Source organism: Rattus norvegicus, chromosome 4, assembly GCF_021556685.1.
Source record: "Rattus norvegicus strain SHRSP/BbbUtx chromosome 4, alternate assembly SHRSP_T2T, whole genome shotgun sequence".
In the NCBI taxonomy this organism is placed as follows: Eukaryota; Metazoa; Chordata; class Mammalia; order Rodentia; family Muridae; genus Rattus; species Rattus norvegicus.
Window position 1 is genome coordinate 16,012,456 of NC_141537.1, and position 21,812 is coordinate 16,034,267.

General features: G+C 39.9%; 1 protein-coding gene across 11 annotated transcripts in view; it reads right to left on the reverse strand.

Annotated features, from left to right (window-relative positions):
- The window catches only part of Magi2 (membrane associated guanylate kinase, WW and PDZ domain containing 2), a 1,487,762-nt gene that overhangs the window by 782,064 nt on the left and 683,886 nt on the right, over nt 1-21,812 (reverse strand).

Below are 21,812 nucleotides of genomic sequence, written 5' to 3' on the forward strand. Positions count from 1 at the left end.
CACATAATTGCTCCTCTCGTGTCTGTATCTTACTCCTTCCTCTTTCAAAAGCCATACTTTATTCTTCTTTCCTGTTCTTTACAGCAGTCACTTAATTTCATTTGAGCTAAGTGTTCCTGTGCATCAGCAGAAAGGAAGATAAGCTACCCCTTAGGATTTCTTTCAATGTTAACACTATAGGTAGTTTCAGAGAACCCAAAGAGCCACACAATACCTATAGCCACACAATGGCAAAGAGGAAGGGATCCTTTTGCTGCTTTTGCTAAATTCTGCATGGTTACTTTCCTGAGGAGATCTCATCCACCTAACAACACCATGCTCAAAGTGTGGAAGAGACAGACTGGTGAACTGAAGAGATAGATCATCAGGTCAGATGAGAGAGACAAGTAGTGTTTACTGGGCAGAGAGGGGTTACCTAGCACTGTCATTCCCAACAACATCCCCCGTGGCTACTTTTAAGGACCTCATAGAAAAACTACGAAATTGTCTTTATTTCCTAACTTGTATGGCAGTGTTCTGACAAAATACCGGAGGAAAGCAACTTAAGGCAGAAAGTTATTTTGATTGAAAGTTATTTTGATTGATTTGCTGTTTGGTTGCCGAAGTCAGGACAGAAGGAACAGGAGTCAGCTGGTGACATTGCACGCCCAATCAGGAAGCAAAGAGAGATGAATACTCGTGGTCAGTTTGCTTTTCCCTTTCTGTTCAGTCCCATGGAATGATACACGAACATTTAAGTTAGTTTTTGTTCAACCTTAAATAAAACAATTTAGATAATTCCTCACAGACATACCCAGAGATTTCCTTCAGTGGTGATTATAAATCCTATCGACTTTGTAATTAATATTAACCATCACATCACCCTTGCTGCCTCTGTCTCTCAGTCTCTACTGCAATCGTAGCTTTAGAATTCCCTTTGACCCACTGCCAATATGCAGGTCTAAGCCATGACCATAGTTATTCAGAGTCATGGATATCACGTAAGTGATCTGTTTCTGCCTTTCTTCTCAGCCAGATAGGTGGATTTGTTAAACTACAAGTCTGATGTTTATTAGTCGTTTTAAACCCTTAAAGTTCCTGACTTATTCAGAATAAAACATCAATATCACAACATGACTTATGAAACCCTTCACAACTTGAGAACTACTTCCAACCCATACTCCTCAGAGCAGTACTCTGGGCTCTTCACAGGACTAGCCTCAAAGCTCATCCCGTTTCTCTCTGAAACAGGAGGCAAACCCCTCCCATTTCCCTTTAAAACAGCAGACCGACTCCGCCCACTTCCCTTTAAAATAACAGGCCGACTCCGCCCACTTCCCTTTAAAACAGCAGGCAGACTCCTCCCACTTTCCTTTAAAAACAACAGGCCGACTCCTCCCACTTCCTTTTAAACTAGCAGACCGACTCTTCCCAGTTCCCTTTAAAACAGCAGGCAGATTCCTCCCACTTCCCTTTAAAACAGAAGGCAGACTCCTCCCACTTCCCTTTAAAATAGCAGGCAGACTCCTCCCACTACTCTTTAAAACAGCAGACCAACTTCTCCCACTTCCAGTTAAAACAGAAGGCAGACTCCTCCCACTACTCTTTAAAACAACAGGCAGACTCCTCCCACTTCCCGTTAAAACAGAAGGCAGACTCCTCCTACTTCCCTTTAAAATAGCAGGCAGACTCCTCCCTCTTCCCTTTAAAAGAGAAGGCAGACTCCTCCCACTTCCCTTTAAAACAGAAGGCAGACTCCTCCCACTACTCTTTAAATCAGCAGGCAGACTCCTCCCACTACTCTTTAAAACAGCAGGCAGACCTAACTTTTCATTTAAAATCCTCTCCACCTGAAGTGCCTTTCACCCAAGCTTCTGTGTGGCTAACTTTTCGAATTTCTTTCCACACTCAGCATGTTTCTGACGGCCCATCTAGCTTCCATCCTGTCTTTATTCTTACTTCTAGACCACTCCATCCCTGGCACATATATCTAATAGTTCTATATTTGTCTTTTTTTTTCTTTAGTAGTTATTAGCATGCAGCATACTGCTTACCATAGCATATTTCAATAATTTATTTTTTCCTTGCATGTCACCTCACAAGAATGCTAATTTGAATCAATTTTGCTCAGTTCTGTGTCTTTAATGCCAAAAGCAGAGCCTGGCACAGTCAGTATAGGTTGTTTCTAACAGCGGGATGAAAATTTTAACTGCTCCTTGGGGAGTAGGGAGGTTTCTGGATGAAGGGTAAAGCCTAAAAAACTTTTTTTTGTACAGGAAATATAAAATATAAACTCTGTGAGGATAAAGACTTGTTTGGGGGACAATCTTCTTCTAGTCAGTTTCCAGATGAGAAAGGGAATCCACAGAATAATTAAGTCCAAAGGATATTTACTTGATGTTCAAGAGATATTTACTTGATGTTTAAGAGATGTTTACTTGATGTTCAGAAGGATTCAAACTGTAGGAAAGTTCTCCAACTTTCTCATCTCAGGACTACCCTGAATATTTTATAGAATTTTTAAGTTTTGCCAGAATCAAAACAAGCAAGTCAATAGGTATTTTTATTCCAATTGCTATCAAATCAAATTGAACTAAAATTATCCACAAAGAAGATATCTATTATTTCTTACATAATAATATCCCACTGTAAATAATTAACATTGCTTTTGCCTTAAGACATTTTAAATTCTTAGATAACCAAAAGCAGTAGGGTGGAATATGAGGTGGGGTGAAGTACGGGTGTTAAAATAACGGGGGCACCGTAACTAGGTGACAAGACACCATTGCTCAAGATGTCAGGGCTTTCATTTGTATTTGTGTGTGTGTGTGTGTGTGTGTGTGTGTGTGTGTGTGTGTGTGTGTGTGCTGAGTGGTCATGCTGTAAAGCTGTCTCCTAAATATTTAAATTTATATACATAAGGGAGTGTGTGCTATTCCCAGTCTTGATCTCAGGAATTTATTGCAATCAGTAGTGGTTAATTTAAAGATTCATTGATCAAAGTGTGGGAAATATGTGACCATGAGTGCAACCTATAGGTTGAGCAGTTTCAAGATCCCTACTCTCCCATGTTCAGGGAGCATCGTGGAAAGGCATGGTTTGCAATGTCCTTTGTATCTGACAGAGCTAAAGCTGCAGATGCATGAACTCATAGTACCTGTGGTTACATACACAACATCCGTACAAATTTAAGCCTGTTAAAAATGTCACCATGGACTGTGGAGAGGAGTCTTATGCCTTAGCCCTAGCTGAAGAGCTATGGGCAGTTGATGATTGCTGGGGGAGGGACAGTTACCTTTTCTACGTGTGTGGGATGGCCTCATGCCCATGCCAATGCCTACCGACGTTACTAATTGAACTCAGTTGGTTAATAAGATAATAAAAAGAGAATATAAAGTTGGGAAGGAAATTTTATGGGGTATAGAAATATGAAGAATGGCTATAATCAAGAGACATATATATGCATGGAGTTTTCAAAGAATAGATAAAAAGTTTTTAAAAATAATCAGACGATATTAACAGTTTATGGGGCTAATGCTAGGCAATGGTTTTTACAATGCATTCTTTGTTTTCTTTTTTTTTACTTTCTATGTATTTCTATGCATTTTAAAATTTTTCATAATTGAAGGATAGGTATGAAAGCAAAATGGTTCCAAAGTTTTGATTGGTCTTGCTTTCTAGTTCCTCAAAAAATAAGTCAAGTCAGTTAGCTGCCATTTTCTTCGCCTTCGCCTCACTGGAGAATGCATCCTTCATGTTGTCTTGCATGTGACTGTAAAACACTGACATCACTGATAGAGCCTAAATAAGTTTGTCTCCTTCAGGGGTCAACTTGAGACTGGGTCTTGATGAAATCGGTGTTCTCACGCTTCATAGAACCAAACCAAAGGGCTTTAGTAAAGGAAAGGACTGTGTTTCCATCCCTTCTTCAAGTTAGTACCGTACGGCACATATGTGGCAGATTTGGTTTCTTATAATGAAAAACAATGTAAATTGTTTATAAATAGTGGGTATATAAAGCCCTGACTGCTACAGATTTTTAACTTTACATGTTTTGATATGAAATCCAGTAAAGAACATCTAACATTCCCACTGAAAGTGCTTCTTTGTTTTAGTCTCCACTCAGGTGTGGCTTTGCAATTGTACACACACACACACACACACACACACACACACACACTCACACACACACATATATACATATATACATATATACATATATACATATATATACATATATACATATATATAATTTATAACAAATTCCCCTCATCTGAATCATAGGAATCTATTGAGACTAAGGCAGGTCCTTCATGAACAGCTTTGGTTAAGGTACCAAGTCCCTGCCTCTAAATCAAAGCAAACAGAAAAGGCAGAGTACAATTTTCATATCAGAGGACTCCTTTTTCTGTTGGGAAACACTGTTCACTTAATAAAGCAAGCTATTTCCTGTTTGCTCTTCCAGTCTGAGCATCATTTCCAGAAGTACTTTGTACAGTGTCACAACAGTAACTCAGGACTTTTCCACTGCACTTAACTGGAACCCAGCTCCTCCCTTCCCAAAGCCCCTGTGACAGCTATTTCCATCCCCTGTGGCACTATACAAATGAGCTCTACTCTCTTTTGGTGTGTTCTTGTTTTACACTTTGTATTTATTTCTGTGTTTCCATGTTGTTTTGTTTTTCTTTTCTTTTACTGTAAGACTCTTACTGTGCCGAAAGCTACAGCAGACAAACATTTCCTATTTCACGGTCACTTGCTGTTCAAGGATGGACATTGAGAGAAAGGAAAGATAATGTCATCATAAGGAATATTAATTCATCTGAGCTACCTCAAGTTCATTAACATACACTTGATTAATTCTCTGTTCATCTTACAGAAACAACTTAAGAAATCTTTCAATTTTGGTTCCCATTAGAATCCATTCAATTGGGCTCCAATTATCTAAAATAGCCAATAACTTCCACTTCCTGGTGCATGCTTTCTCAACAAAGGTTTAAGATCCACGAAAGATGAGTACTATTGACGCCATTGTGACTCCTCCACCCTTCCAACATTCTGTATATTTCTTAGGACAACGGTAAAAACTCTTGGACTTTTATTGAACACATTCAATCCCCCAGGATGGCAGAAAGTTACAGAATCTGCTTCAAAATAATATGAAACCCATTATGCAAAACGTTGCGATATGAAATATTTTACTATTTGAGAGGCAAAAATGAACAACAGGCTTATTCACCAATTCCAAACTTGAAAAATATACTTCTGATTGTGTATATCTCGGGTCGGGGAGATGGCTCAGCAGTTAGCAGTGCATGTTGCTATTGCAGATGAGTCATATTTGTTTCCCAGCATATGATAAGAATCAAAACCGTATCGCCGAGTCATGTCTCACACATCTTTCTCTTACCCCTGAGCACCTTAGTTCTTCATAAGTGAGATTCCGGTTTCATGGAAGACTCTTCTCAAGGTTCAAACAGCTTTACATTTCCCCATGAATTCATCGTGTGTGTGTGTGTGTGTGTGTGTGTGTGTGTGTGTGTGTGTGTGTGTGTCTGTGTCTGTGTCTGTGTGTGTGTGTGTGTGTGTGTACTATTTATTGGCTTTGTGTATGTATGTATGATTGTCTATACATGTGTAATCATTCTAGGTCCCACATGTAGAGGTCAGAGGACAACTTGCCTTATCATTTATTTAAAATCTGCTCTATTATTTGTTTTATTTTATTTATTTATTTATTTTTTTTTTGGTTCTTTTTTTCGGAGCTGGGGACTGAACCCAGGGCCTTGCGCTTCCTAGGTAAGTGCTCTACCACTGAGCTAAATCCCCAGCCCCATTTGTTTTATTTTAAAGAGTTGCTTTACTTTTTTTTTTTTTGATTTATTTAATAGGTCTGTCTGAACCTTTTGTCTACTCTCTCCATGGCAGCATGTTTCTGTTGCTCAAGGAGGTCAGAAGAAGGTGAACTGGAGTGGTGAAACGGAGTTCCAGATGACTGTGAGCCACCATGTGGGTGCTGGGACCAGAACCAAGGGTGTCTGCAGGGCCGCGTGCATGCTTAGCTGCTGAGCTAGGCCTTTGGTCCTTGCATTGTGTTTTCAGTCGGAAGAGATGTTCTCTATTGGCATAGTGCATGTTCTTATCCCGAGTCATCTCTTAAGCCTCTACTTATCAGAAACTCCCTGTCATAGGAGGCAAAGCGGGTCCTTGGTTTAGTGTGGTTAAGATACTCTCGCCTTCCTGGAGGTCACTGTCACTGTATTTAATACGTGCAGTAGTACAGACCGTGGACAAACGTTCTAGTGTTCAGTCTTATATCTTACACCGGGTACTGTATACATAATGACCACAGGATGAACATCATCCTGAAGTCTTTAAAGAAAAAGTAGCCCTCGGGGAGGTTCATGATGTGCCCTAAGGCCTGCATGGTATTTTCAGCTTGCATCTAAAACAACAACACCTGGTTCCAAATGTTCCAGTCAGGCTATCATTAAAAAGAGGAGATTAAATAAAATAAACTCAGGATTGCAGCTGTGATTTCCTCAATATTAATCAGCTTCTATACTGGAAGCCAAAACTATGCATTGAGAGAAAAAAAAAAATCTGTGGTTTGTACAGAACGTTCTGTTAAAGGGCTCTCTGGAAAAATCCAGAAGAGAAAGGGGCTTCAACTAGAAGCTGGCAACTGGCAACTCATCCTGAAAGAAATATCAGAGTTAAAAACAAAACACCACCAACAACAATAGCAACAACAGCACCACCACCACCACCACCACCACCAACAACAACACCATCACCAACAACAACAACAGCACCACCATCACCACCATCACTACCACCACCACCAGCAACAACAGCAACAACAATAGCAACAACAGCACCACCACAATCACTACCACCACCACCACCATCACTACCACCACCAACAACAACAACAGCAACAACAACAGCAACAACAACAACACCACCAACACCACCACTACCACCACCACCAACAACACTACTACCACCACCATCACCACCACCACCAACACCACCACCATCACCACCACCACCAACACCACCACCACCATCACCACCACCACCAACACCACCACCAACATCACCACCACCAACACCAACACCACCACCATCACCACCACCACCAACAACAACAGCAACAGCAACAACTAACCAAAAACCCAAACCAAAACAACAAACAAACAAAAACTGAGAGATAAATGGTTTAAACTCAGATAATTACGAAATTAAAATTCTAAAACTTACAACAAACATTCTCTGCTTTTAAATCAACAAAATTCTTGGAGAGTACGACTTACTTTGAAATATACACTGCTGCCGACAGTATGCATTAGTAAGCCTTTTGTAGAATAATTTTGGATTATGTTCGAAAAGCTTAAAATTATATATATCTTCTGCTCCAGAAGTTTATCTTTAAAAGAAAATGGTTTTGAACATAAAAGGATATACACGGGGATATCAAGACAGCACTATCTTTAAGAGCTAACCCCTAGAAGCAATCCTGGTGTGGAAGCAGGGGGTGGGTGGGAAAGTTAAATTGTTACAGCACATTGTCAAGGCAGAACAGTCATGTCACTGCTACATTTTAGAATATGGTAACTGCTTCTTATTTTATTTTTTTGAAATGTTCATGGATTATTGTAGACCAAAATATCACAGTTGTTAGCTCCTTATGGGCGGAGAGAACACTGCGACATTCTTTTCTATATTGTAAAGTTAATCTTTGCGATAATGCTAAAATTTACTAGATTGTTTCTTAGTCTCTTTTCCTGTTGCTGTGATAAAATATTCCAACAAAAGCACCTTGAAGTAGGTAAAGTGGACTGTGGTTCACAGCCCAGCATGCAGGAGACCAAAGTGCAGGAGCACGAAGCCTCTGCTCCTTTCTCTCTCACTACCAGGAAAAGAGAGCCAGATTGTCCTAATCCCAGGGCCTAGCATCATCTCTTCAGCTTATGCAGTTCAGGCGTGCTCAGGAGAGAGACCAACCCACAGACAAGGTGGAGCTCCTGCATCAGATAACCAGGAACACCTTCACACATGAGCAGACACTTGTCTCCTAGGTGAGTCTGGATTCTGACAAATGGACAATTAACAGTAGTCGAAAATATCTTTTAGCAAATATTGCAGAGGAAATATGGAGCCGTTGGCATAGTATGACTCAAAATGTTTTTTGTTTTTTGTTTTTTTTTTTTTGTTGTTCATTTGCTTTCTGAAACTATGTCAACTACGAAACTGAATTGATCTTGAAAACTGAAAGCCTTACATTTTTGGTTGGCTTAGAGAATCCCCGAGGAAGATACATAAAGTCTCTCCACAATGACCACCTAGGACATGCAGGTTATTTACCCAAAACATCTAGCTTACAGCTCTAAAGTGCTTGAAAAAATGCAATCACTTTATTCCACTGCCTATGAACAGGTCCTTATAGAAGGACGGTACCCGCACTCCTTAATAGCAGGCAGTCTAGCTATAACAATGTATTCAGGGGGAATAGAGGAGAAGAGGTCCTCGGCTGGAAAGAAGAGCAGTGGGAGATTTATGGCTGCAGACGGCTGAGAAAACTGTGGTTTTTCTATACCCCAACCTGCCATAATCAAGTGGGAAGCTATTTCATTAAGCGCAGACACAAAGTTCCTTCTCCACTCTCATGATGGCTTATTCAGACTTCATATTTATAGTGATATTTAAGTAAACAAAACAACAAATACTGTTATTCTACTGTGGGCTGCACAAACGTGGGTCACACAAGTTAGGAAAAAAGGAGAAATTATGCAGAGGTTGAAACAACAATTAAAAAACAATGCATCGGTCCTATGCAGTCACCTGTCTGGTCTGTATTTGTGAAAACGAAAACTAAGACGATTTTAGAAGTGAAGTTTGCTGATTGCATTTAATGAAGAAATGTGCCTGTTAGAATTTACACCCCCAAACAGATTCTAAAATCACATGGTGATATTACTATTTCAGCCAGAGTATCTGTCTCCATCTTTTACTTCTCATTGGATTTAGGCATAACCAGGGCAGCTACTTGGAATGACATCACTTGAAGCAGCAGTCTCAGGAGCTGCTGTATAGACTACATGCTAGCCTGGTTTCCCATATGTGACTGTGTCCAGAGCACGTCCAGGTGATGGCAGCTTTACTACCTGTATCCCAAAGAGAAGGACATAATGAGATGCTTCCAGCTACTGTGGCTTGATTCCTGGGTCAGTGCGTATCTGTGACCTGCAATTAGCTAACTGCAGAGGCCAGAAGAGAATGTCAGAACCCTTTGAGCTGAAGATACGGGCTCAAAGGTTATGAGCTACCAGCCCTGAGTGCTGGGAACTGAACTCTGGTTCTCTGTACTGGTCTCTTTGTTAACGACCCAAACTGAATGTTAGGATGAGGCCTGAAACTACTGAAAACACCCATGGCCTGTTGCTTTCCCTAGGTACCCCGCGTGGCTCACGGCTGTCCAGAGCCACACTATTTGTTGGGGATGGCCTATCACTTCTCATTCTCAAGTGCTCAGTGATGAAACACCATTGGAAATGCAGAAATGGCTTTTACTACTGAAGGGCTTTGTCAGCATTAGATCACCAATAGAAAGTTTGGAGACAGAGACCATGAATTTTTTGAAGTATGAGTGCTTTCCAGAGAGAGATTCTCTTGTTAAGATGTTTTGGAAGTTAGGCCAGATTTTACTCATTATATTTTTAGATGCTTGTCAAGTCTGGTTCATATGAAACCACATGTGACCTTTTCTAAAAAAAATATTGAAATGCTAGTTTTAGTGGGAATTTGATTTTACATACTTGAGAATTTACATAATGTTTTTGTACCATATTGTTTTTAATCATGCACTTTTATTAATTTTTATGAAAAAAGTAAGTCTCCAGAAATGAAGCTCCAAATCAAAGGGCTAAAACTTTTGGTACATTAGCCACACACATGAGCAAGACCCAAGGGCAAGCTGAGGCAAAGTTAAGATATCTCTGTATCACACAGCAACCAACAGCAATTCATCTAGAACAATAAACCACTTAGTGATTATTCTTTCTTATTATATCTTATCAGGAAAGCGTGGAAGTACTAAATTTTATATTAAAAGAAAACCTTACAATTCTGCTGTAGCAGTTGTGATGGTTTAAGCATGGAGTCAAAAAAAATCAGAATATGGAAGTGTGGATTTTATGCATTCTACTGTTTCGACATTTGTATGTTTGAAATTTTCTTTAAAAAAAAAACTGATCCAAACCTTATTTAAGTTTTGTTTTCTTCATAATCGTAATAATATAAAACTCTAGATTTGTTTATCATATAGGAATAAAGCTGCCATCGTGTATTGACAGTATATAGGGAAAGGTTTTGCTGTTAAAACTTGTGATGTCTATATACTTATTAAACACTGATCATGCATTTCATCCAAATAACTTCAATATTCCATGAAGACCACTGCCCAGAGCAATGGAGTATATAATCATCTAGGCTACAGTGAAAGAGTCTGGAAAAATTAAGACCCTTAGAGAACCTTAATGAGCCACTACTCCAGCTTGGGAAGGGCTTCCAAGGACAGTTTACACAGTATATGCAAATGTGGGAATAAGTACCAGGGCACGTGCCAAAGAAGTCTGCCCTATTAATGACAATGTTCATTCTGATGAACACTGTAGAGAAATGTCCAAATGATCTGGTTTTCGTTCTTCTAATCGCACAAGGTAAGAGGCAGTTTTTAAAATGTCTTTGTTTCCTTTCCCTTAGTTAAGTAGCAGAGATAAAAACTAAGCAAAGCATTTAACAGGTTGGTTGTTGCAGTAAAACACAGACAAAGGAGGCAAGGAGACAGTTCATTCTTCTCCTTGGAGGATGTGTTAAATACAATGTTTTCACTGGTTGTATCTTTGTATTTAAATACAATGTTTTTAATGTTTGTATCTTTGTATTTAAATAGAATGTTTTTAATGGTTGCATGTTGGATTAGTGATAAGCCAGCAAGTTCTGGTGAAAGTTACAAAGCACTCTTTTGTGGTCAGTAGTTCAATGTTATGGGGGAAACACATCTGAAGAGTTTTAATTATTCAATTCTGCAGTCACTTCACATTAAAGATGACTAGTCAATTCAATCAATGAATGATCCCAGATAGAAAATATGCCATGGAACAAGGTACACTTATCATGTTGACAACACCACCCATTTAACCCAAAGAGAAAATGAAGTGGTTGGGTTTATTGGGCTTTTGTTCTACTATTAGTAAATTCACTGGCAGCTCAGATACACATGGTCTCTTTTTTGGGAAGTGTGGGCCTGAGTAGCATTGGTGGACTGGCCTTGTGGCTGTGTGAATGGGGCTGATGGACAGTGTGTCAGGGACCCTCCTGGAGCTTTTATCATCTCCTTTTCTCGTGTTTTTTCTTGTTCACAAAACAATAAGGTTTCAAATGTTAAGCTTCACAATAGAGTTGCAGACTGGAGGTTTCAGCTCTGGTCATATCTTAATGGGAAAAGGGTTTATGCTGCTGCCTGACAAATATAGACTAAATTTATTATTACCTATACCCCTGAAAATAAGACTGTGCAAAATGCCTCTGCTGAGCTCTGGTTGCTCACACTTATTTCAATTAAGGCAGATATAATATATAATCTGAAATTACTATAGATTAGACATTTATATTTTGGTTGAAGAGATGAGTGTTGAAGGCCCTTGTACACCATCTTCTGTGTCCATCCTATGGCTAGAAACTTGCTTGATGACTAAGAAGAGAAAGGCAGACCTATGTTCAACTAGATTCTTTGTGCTTTGCTGAGGACTGCCATTGTGCCCTCTTTTAACTCCACTAGAAGGATCTATGCGGATGCTGAGGTTGGTGATAGGGACGGTGTTTGATGTTTATACTTCAATCTGTCAAGACAAGTCCTTGTGGGTACCTTTTCTCTACTCTGCTCATGGTTTGATGAAAATGCATGTCATATGCTATAAAACATACACAGCGGACACTTGATTTTTGTTGCTGTTTTTGTTGTTGTTGTGATGATTGTTTTTGGGTTTTTGGGGTAGGGTATTTTTTGCTTTTTAAATTTTGTTTCCTGCAGTTTTCTTTGGGGCTAGGGTCTCCCTTGTAGCCTGGGATGCCTTGGAATACATTCTGTAGATCAGGCTTCATTAGAACGTGACATGATCCTCAGGTTCTGCCCTGCAAGAACAACTGGGTATGTGTCCTTTTAGGGATGGTCTTAAAGGGGAACATCCAGAACTATTCTTTACACATAAGGATTGTAAACGAACATTGTAAACCCGGTAGTCCGCAAACACCGCCTCTGTGACCTTTTTGAGGACCAAGCATGAAATCATGGAGGAGAATCTTGAGTTTAGGGAAAAATATGAAGTCAGTACGATCTACAATAAGCAAGTAAATGCATACGTCACAATGAGAAGGCTTTCTGCACTGTTGCACGCAAATGCAAGCATTATGGGTATTCAATAATAAACGTATTTCCTTCCTTTCGACAGGAGTAGTAAAATCCGTTCACCATGCAGCTAAGCAGGCGGTCTTGTCCCACTTCAGGGTCTGTTCCACTGTGGTTTATCATATAAGGTCCCATGTCAGGAAAGATGTTTGGTTTTGTTTTTATTCCCCCAATTTTTCATTTCTTCTTCTGTACAATTGAAAGCATATAGGCTTGATAAACACCTTTTCCTAATCTGTGGGTTGCCGTTTTGTCCTATTGAAAGTGTCCTTTGCCTTACAGAAGCTTTGAAATTTTATGAGGTCCCATTTGTTGATTGTTGATCTTAGAGCACAATCTATTAGTGTTCTATTCAGGGAAATTTCCCCTGTGCCTTGGTGTTTGAGCTCTTCCCCATGTTGTCTTCTATTAGTTTCAGTGTTTATGGTTTTAGGTGGAGGTCTTTGATCCACTTGGACTTGAGCTTTGTAAAAGGAGATAAGAATGGGTCGATTTGGATTCTTCTACATGCTGACCTCCAGTTGAACCAGCACCATTTGTTGAAAATTCTGTCTTTTTTCCATTAAATGGTTTTAGCTCCTTTGTCAAAGATCAAGTGACCATACACCTATGGGTTCATTTCTGGGTCTCCAATTCTAGTCCACTGATTTATCTGCCTGTCTCTGTACCAAAACCAGGCAGTTTTTACCACTATTGCTCTGTAATACTGCTTGAGTTCAGGGATAGTGATTCTCTCAGAAGTTCTTTTATTGTTGAAAATAGTTTTCACTATCCTGGGTTTTTTGCTTTTCCATATGAATCTGCAAATTGCTCTTTCTAATTCTATGAAGAATTGAGTTGGAATTTTGATGGGGATTGCATTGAATCTGTAGATTGCTTTGGGCAAGATGGACATTTTTACTATATTAGTCCTACCAACCCATGAGCATGGGAGATCTTTCCATCTTCTGAGATCTTCTTAGATTTCTTTCTTCCAGACTTGAAATTCTTGTCATACAGATCTCTCACTTGCTTGGTATTTAATATTATTTGTGGCTATTGTGAAGGGTGTCATTTCATTAGTTTCTTTCTCAGCCTGTTTATCCTTTGAGTAGAGGAAGGCTACTGAATTGTTTGGGTTAATTTTATATCCAACTGTGCTGAAGTTGTTTATCAGCTGTAGGAGTTCTTTGGTAGAATTTTTGGGGTGACTTAAGTATACCATCATATCATCAGCAAGTACTGATATTTTGACCTCTTCCTTTCCAATTTGTATCCCTTTGACCTCCTTTTATTGTCTGATTGCTCTGGCTAGTAATTCAAGTACTATATTGAATAGGTAGAGAGACAGTGGGCAGTCTTGTGTAGTCCCTGATTTTAGCAGGATTGCTTCAAGTTTCTCTCCATTTAGTTTAATGTTAGCAACTGGTTTGCTGTATATGGCTTTTACTATGTTTAGGTATGGGCTCTGAATTCCTGATCTTTCCAAAACTTTTATCCTGAAGGGATATTGAATTTTGTCAAATGCTCTCTCAGCATCTAATGAAGTGATCATGTGATTTTTATCCTTGAGTTTGGTTATATAGTGGTTTACATTGATGGATTTCCATATATCGAACCATCCTTGCTTCCCCGGGATGAAACCTACTTGATCATGGGGAATGATCATTTTGATGTGTTCATGGATTTGTTTTGCGAGAATTGAGTATTTTTGCATTGATATCCATGAGCAAAATTGGTTTGAAGTTCTCTTTTAGGGTCATAATATCTAATACATACAAAGAACTCAAGAAGTTAGACTCCAGAGAATCAAATGGGGTCCAGAGCCAAACAAGGAATTCTCAATTGAGGAATGCCAAATGGCTGAGAAGCACCTAAAGAAATGTTCAATATCCTTAGTCATCAGGGAAATGCAAATCAAAACAACCCTGAGATACCACCTCAGAATGACTAAGATCAAAAACTCAGGTGATAGTAGATGCTGGTGAAGATGTGGAGAAATAAGAACCCTCCTCTATTGATGGTGGGATGGCAAGCTGGTACAACCACTCTGGAAATCAGTGTGGAGGGTCCTCAGAAAAGTGGACATAGTACTACCTGAGGATCCAGCTATATCATTCCTGAGCATACACCCAAAAGATGCTCCAACTTATAACAAGGACACGTGCTCCACTGTGTTCATAGCAGCCTTATTTATAACACCTGGAAGCTAGAAAAAACCCAGATGCCCTTCAACAGAGGAATGGATACAGAAGATGTGGTACATCTACACAATGGAGTATTACTCAGCTATTAAAAACAATGACGACATGAAATTCTTGGGCAAATGGATGGAACTGGAAAATATCATTCTGAGTGAGGTAAGTCAGTCACAAAAGAAAACAAATGTTATTCACTCACTAATAAGTGGATATTAGTCTAAAAGCTTGGAATACCAACAAAAAAATTCATAGATCATATGAAGCTCAAGAAAAAGGAAGACCCAAATGTGAATGTTTCATTCCTTCCTAGAAGGGAGAACCAAATATTTATGGGAGGAAATACAGGGACAAAGAGTGCAGCATGTATTGAAGAAAAGGTCATCCAGAGACACTTCACCTGGGGATCCATTCCATATGCTGCCACCAAGCCCAGTCACTATTGCTGATGCCAAGAAGTGCTTGCTGACAGGAGCCTGATATTGTTGTCCTTTGAGAGGCTCTGACAAAGCCCTATTGATACAGATGAAGATTGCAGCTAACCATTCGATTGAACAGAGACCCCAGTAGAGTTATTAGAGAAAAGACTGAAGGAGCTGAAGGAGCTTGCAGCCCCATAGGAAGAAAAATGTCAAGCCACCAGAGCCCACCAGTGCTCCCAGGGACTAAATCACTAACCATGAGTCCACATGGAGGAACCCATGACTCCAGCTACATGTGCGGCATAAGTTGGCACTGTCCAGCATCAGTGAGAGGAAAAGCCCTTGGTCCTATGAAGGCTTATTTCCCCAGTGTAGGGTAATGCCAGGGCATTGAGGTTGGAGCGGGTGAATGGGAGTGGGAGCATCTTCACAGAAGCAGGAAGAGGAGGGAGAGGGGATGGGAGAGAAGGGAAAGGGACTAACATTTGAAGTGTAAATACATAAAACATCCAAGAAAAATAAAATTATTTTTTAAAAAAGAAACCGTACAGGCTTCATTTCTTCTTTTTCTTTTCCATCCTTTTTTTCTCCATCTTTATTGAGTATTTCTTATATACATTTCAGATGTTATTCCCTTTCCCGGTATCCGGGCAAACATCCCCCTCCCTCCTCCCCTTCTATATGGGTATTCCCCTCCCCATCCTCCCCCCATTACCACCCTCCCCCCAACATTCACTTCACTGGGGGTTCAGTCTTAGCAGGACCCAGGGCTTCCCCTTCCACTGGTGCTCTTACTAGGCTATTCATTGCTACCTATGAGGTCAGAGTCCAGGGTCAGTCCATGTATAGTCTTTAGGTAGTGGCTTAGTCCCTGGAAGCTCTGGTTGCTTGGCATTGTTGTTCATAAGGGGTCTCGAGCCCCTTCAGCTCTTTCATATACAGCCACCCAATTAGACAAGATGGATGAAGCTAAGAAGTGCAGGCCGACAGGAGCCGGATGTAGATCTCTCCTGAGAGACACAGCCAGAATACAGCAAACACAGAGGCGAATGCCAGCAGCAAACCACTGAACTGAGAACAGGATCCCCATTGAAGGAATCACAGGCTTCATTTCTAGGAAGGCCTTTGCTTCCACACCCTTCAGGGCCTGACTAAAACCATGCAAGGTTACTGTCCTCCTAAATAATTTTAGTTGGAGATTTTTCTGCCAAGTACTAGGTAGCTCTGAGATCCCTCTTTCCATAGAACACCTTCCCAGTTCCTGTCTCTGTGGGATCTACAGTTAAACATCAGCCATAAGGAAGGGAGCAGCATTGTTTCTGTGTGTAAGGATTTTTCGTTACTATCTACAACACCTGGAAATAAATGTTCCACTATATATAAAGCTGGATCCTCACATGTTTGCAATGTAAGTCCATTAAAATTGGCCTTCAAAGCTCCAGGATAAGAGTAATCCTTCCCCAGTAGGATCTACGACTGTATACATTTCCCAGAACTCATGGACTTAAGAGCATTAATACTCATGTATTCTGGTAATAATGTTATCAACAGGAGACTCATTGTTGAACTTCTTATAGCAAACACTCTCAAGATAGCAGTGACATTAAATGACAACTTGCCATTTGCAGTCCAATGTAGTATGAGGGTGACGCCAGGAATAGAGAGGGAGGACTAGGAACCTGCGTCATCATGCTTCCCCACCTCTTTCCTCTAAGTTCCTGTCATCATCTGTCAGGTGAAGATCTAATGGGATATGCCTGAAAATGGCCGTTTTATCTCATAATCTATGATCCGGAAATGACTGCTATAAACTCAGGGAGAAAAGATGGACGTCAATGTTACTGATAATGGGTAATTTCTTATAGTTTATAAACCCCAAAATCACTGACCCCAAACGAAAACCAAATGGGTTGTAAAATCTGTTACCTTTTACTTTTTTGTGGGTGATACATTTATTTTCCTTTCACATTGATAGATGAAAGTGACCATGTAATAACACTGTGTTATAGCTGATACATACCTAAATGATTTTACTGTCTTAGCCAGTACGACTTAAGACTTTAGACCATTTCCCTAATGAGGGTAATGAATTCTCAGAGAGGCGTCTGTGTTTCTTCATGCACTTTTTGTGTTTGGGGGCAGGCATCTGTCAGATGTTTGAGCAGAGTTTCAAGTTAAAACTGAAGCTACAGAGGAAATTGAATCTGTTGACCACGAATGTCATCCTATGGTAAGAGGAACTAAATTTGTATTTTAAAAAAATAGAGAGCTGGACAATGGGGATGCCATTCCATGGGAATCATGGAACACATTTTTGTTCTACCCAAGAGATTCTGTGTTTCATTGTTTAATAACCTGGAGTCGAGGCCCTAGAGGGTAGACAATGCTTAATCATACTGAGCGTTTTTTGTTGGCCAGGAACGATGTATTTATCATCCCGAGTACTTTGATAACATCTGGGAAGGAAGTTAAGCACCAAGAATAATATTTTCAAAACAAAAATTTCCCTCAGCAGCAGAAATCTCCATGTTTTATTTAGGAACAAGGAAATTGCAAATTGCCTAACCTGAGTACACCACCGTGCGTTCAATGACCCAGCGATGAGCAGCCTGTGTCTGTGTATAATGGCTAGCACAGAGACTCTGTCGAGTGCAGCTGAGGTCAAGGAGCTGACGGTGTGTTGCAATGCCTTCAGAACTTCACATGTAATTGTGCAGGTGGGTTTTGTTTTGTTTTGTTTTGCTGTTGTTCCAGAAAATAACACATTTTGATGCACAGAAGAGGGGCTGAAACCTTGAGGCCATTATGTACACTAAAACCACTAATAATGGTACTCTGTCTGACAATCACTCGACAATTATTGTGTCATTTTATTTGGAAAATAGAAAATATTGCTCCTCTTAATTATGGAGAAACCAGAGATGAAAAAGAATACTGGGATTTTTGCTTATTTGTTTTGTTTTGTTTGTTTGTTTCTGAAAGTTCTTGGAGGTTATTTTACTTAAATATTCTAAAAGTTGTTCACCTTCCAACATTTCATACACTAGTCGCAATTCTTCACATATAAGAATAGGGACTTGACATTTTTAAAAATAAACATGAATTCATCAAGCACTAAGTAAGACACTACAAATTCAATGGTTTTGAGTCTTTACCAAAAAATTTACTCAAATTTATTTTTTGTTCTTATGCTTCGAAATTTTTTTGTTATTTTGAATTTTAAATATCTATTTTTATTTCTCGTGTATGGATATTTTTTGAACATATGTATGTGTACCACCTATGTGGATAGTGTGTATGGAGTTCAGAGAACGGGTATAGAATCCTGGGTGCACAGATGGTTGTAAGTTGCCCGGTAAGTGCTTGGAACCAAACCTGTGTACTGTCTGAAAGCAGCCCAAGCTCCCAACCACTGACCTGTAACTTTAGCTTTTTATGCTTTGTAAATGACAATATGCTGTGTGTATCATATGTTAGGCGACTTATGAATGTCATGTTGTTATACAAAGCACATTTGTACGCCAAGTCCCAAGATTGACAGCATTATGAGTAGTATCAGTTCCTATAGTCATAAAAGTGATGCAATTCGGTTTCCTCTTCACAGCTATTGTTACTAACAGATTCATTGACACGCTAACCCATGAAACACTGCCCAGGTCATTTAAGGTACAGCAAATACCATAAAAGATGTCTACAGCACACTGGGGTGCATAGTGAAATAAACCTAATATTGTCTAGTTGTATCATTTACATATTTGGTTTGGTTAATCCACCTCCACAAATCTCCTGTTTTGTTTGTAATGGAGTCTTCCTTTCTATGGTTCTTATATAAACTCTTTTCTCTGGGATGCTCTGGTCTGGCCCAGATGCTGCTGATCTTGACTAGAAGAGGTATCCCTAAGTTCACACGTCTGAGTTTCTCAAATCCGCCTGTACTGTAGGCCCCACTGAGGTCTCCTCTCTCCCACTGAGTATTCCGTATGACTTTAACCTTAGATACACTTTTTTCTTTTTTTTGAGGCGTGCGTAGGTTGGCCATAAGTAAGCTCCATTAGTGCAACAGCAGTACCACACAGGTTTTGACCTGCAGAATTTTAGGTGTTCATTTTTGTTCTGAAGGCGAATCAAAGGCACCCATCTGATCCTTTGGCAAAGCAGTGGAATAGTCCAATTCGCATTTGACGAAAAAAACCTTTTCTACTCTGGTATTCACTTTACCAGCTAAAGCTTTGTGGGCTCGTCCAAGAAAGTACTGGCTGTAACTGAGGGCAACAAGGTGAAGCCCGGGTTTTATTTTTATTTTTATTTATTTTACTTATTTTTAGCTCAGTGAAGATTCTCTTTATAAAACAGTGGTCATGGGTAAATGGTGTTAAAATTAGAGCTTACCTGACCATGATTGGCATCCCATCGAATGTGCAGTACTAGAACAAATCCCAGTATCAGCGCAAAGCAGAGTATCGAGCTGTACGGATGACCTCTAACTCGAATTTGGCAGTCTTGGTGATGACATGCTGGTGTAGCTGCGTCCATCCGACAGCAAAGGCCTGGGTGCCACTCCCATGGGGACGCTGTCAGTGTGTGCAGCGTCGCACTGCCTTCCTATCGATTCCGCAGGGCACTTAAAATACCGTAGAAACAATCGAGGCTGTCGATACAAATCATCTCTGTCGGGTGCAGCCCTGTGCACCTTTGCTTCAGTTTACCTTGTTAATCTACCAACCTCAATCTTAGCAATTTTTCACCCTTGTTCACAATGCAAGTGGCCTGATTATCGTGAAGATAAGTTTTAGAAGACGTCTACACGGCTGCGCAGGACAAGATAATCCTCAGAACTTGAAGAAATGTTTTCCTCTTAGGCTAACCACTGCCGTACTTACAAGTCGAAATATTTTTTTGCAGTAGCAGATTTATAAATTCTAGATATAAAGTGTGAGCTGCTGATAACGGGGGAAAGGTATTAGGCGCAACATATCTGGCGCTGACATAATTAAGGAAGGGGAAATATCAAAGCCACAAAAATACTTTGATGTGGTGCAAAAAATCTAGCTCGGGCAAATGCGATATTGATGGGTTATGTGGTTTTTCAAAGTCTCCCTGACAATTGTATCCAGACTGAAAAGTCAGAGCAGAGACGCTGGAAGAATATGGAAGCTTGCAGTTTTTCCCAATGAGTGAAGTGTCTAAAAAGATCCTCTAGTAGACAGTTCTTTTGACACTGTCATCCTGCTCACTGAACCCACTTCCTATATAAAGACTGAGCCCAGGATTAGTGAAACTCGATTTGCAAACTGTCACAAATGAAACACTGGGAGAGGGGACAAAGGAAGCGGCGAGGCACATGCTGAGTAATATTTATGACTTATTTTTATGTATGTGACTCATACACTTAAAGGTAAATTCAACCCAGGTCCAAAAGAAAATTACTACTTTATGTGTGACCAAAATTTACATAACATTTGCAGATATTTATAAAACTCCAGACCATTTCTCAAGAGTGTCACTGAGAAAAAGAGCAAAGTTAATAAAAAATGACAAACCGTTTAGTGTTCAAATTGTGATAGCTGGAACACAGCACAAAATACTCTGCTTTTATTAAGCCACAGCTAGGACACAGTCTGTAACCAGTTCCCATGACAGATAGAGCAGAAACGGTATAAAGGTTTGTTTATGCATATGCTAACTTCAAAAGCTAGCAATTCGTTTTTGGAAGTCCATTTGACACTGCATTCAGAACCCATCCTAGTAATAACTAATTGATCCTCATAACAGCAACGTATAAAGCCCATTGTTCAGATGAACAGGTACGCACTGAAATGGACTGGTTTTTTTTTCTTTTAATTTTTTCAGTGCAATTTTCTGTCAGTGCTCACATTAACTGAAAATGACTTCCATTGGTAGAACAGGAATGCACTATCCTCTTCTGTAGCAAGACACATAAAGGAAAACATACACTCTATCTTGTAGCATAACATTCATACATTGACTATCAAGAAAAAGGAGAGAGTGTTACTCTCTTATGCAATATTATAAAATCAAAATACTGAGGATTATTTCTGACTGCATTGTGAAAACCATGAGTAAAAAAGTAATGGTAAAATTTGTTTAAAATTCGTTCAAAGGTACCAACATGTAGAACAAAGGACTTGGAAGATTTGATCTGGATCTGACTTGGAAACATGCTCCCTGGGATACCAGACACTTTCATGGTACCAGAAGGTTCTAGGAAAGCTGCCAACGGAGGAAGGTAATCCCTTCCTAGCTGTGACACCTATGACCAATATAGCAATGCATCCCTAAAGGAGCACTTAGTGGCATACATGTCTTGCTGACAACCAACAACTTTCCAACTATATTTACCTTTCCTTCGACAGGAGGAAAACCATGTAACTTACTGGATATATATATATATCATTACATTCTGACCACAATCATCCCCTCCCTCCATTCCTCCTATCTCCCCCTCAAACCTCTCTATCAACCAAATCCACTCCCTCTCTGTTTAGTTCAGAAAACCAAGAGATACCAGCCAAGCAGGACAAAACAAGATACAAAACACAAGATAAAAGCCCTCCTATGAAGGCTGGACAAGGCAACCCAACACGAGGAAAAGCATCTCAAGGACAGGCAAAGAGTCAGAGATACACCCACTTTCACTGTTAGGAGTCCCAGAAAAGCATCAGGGTGACAACCATAACATATATGTAGAGGGCCCGGTACAGACCCATGCAGCCTCAGTCTCTGTGAGTCCATGATCCTGGC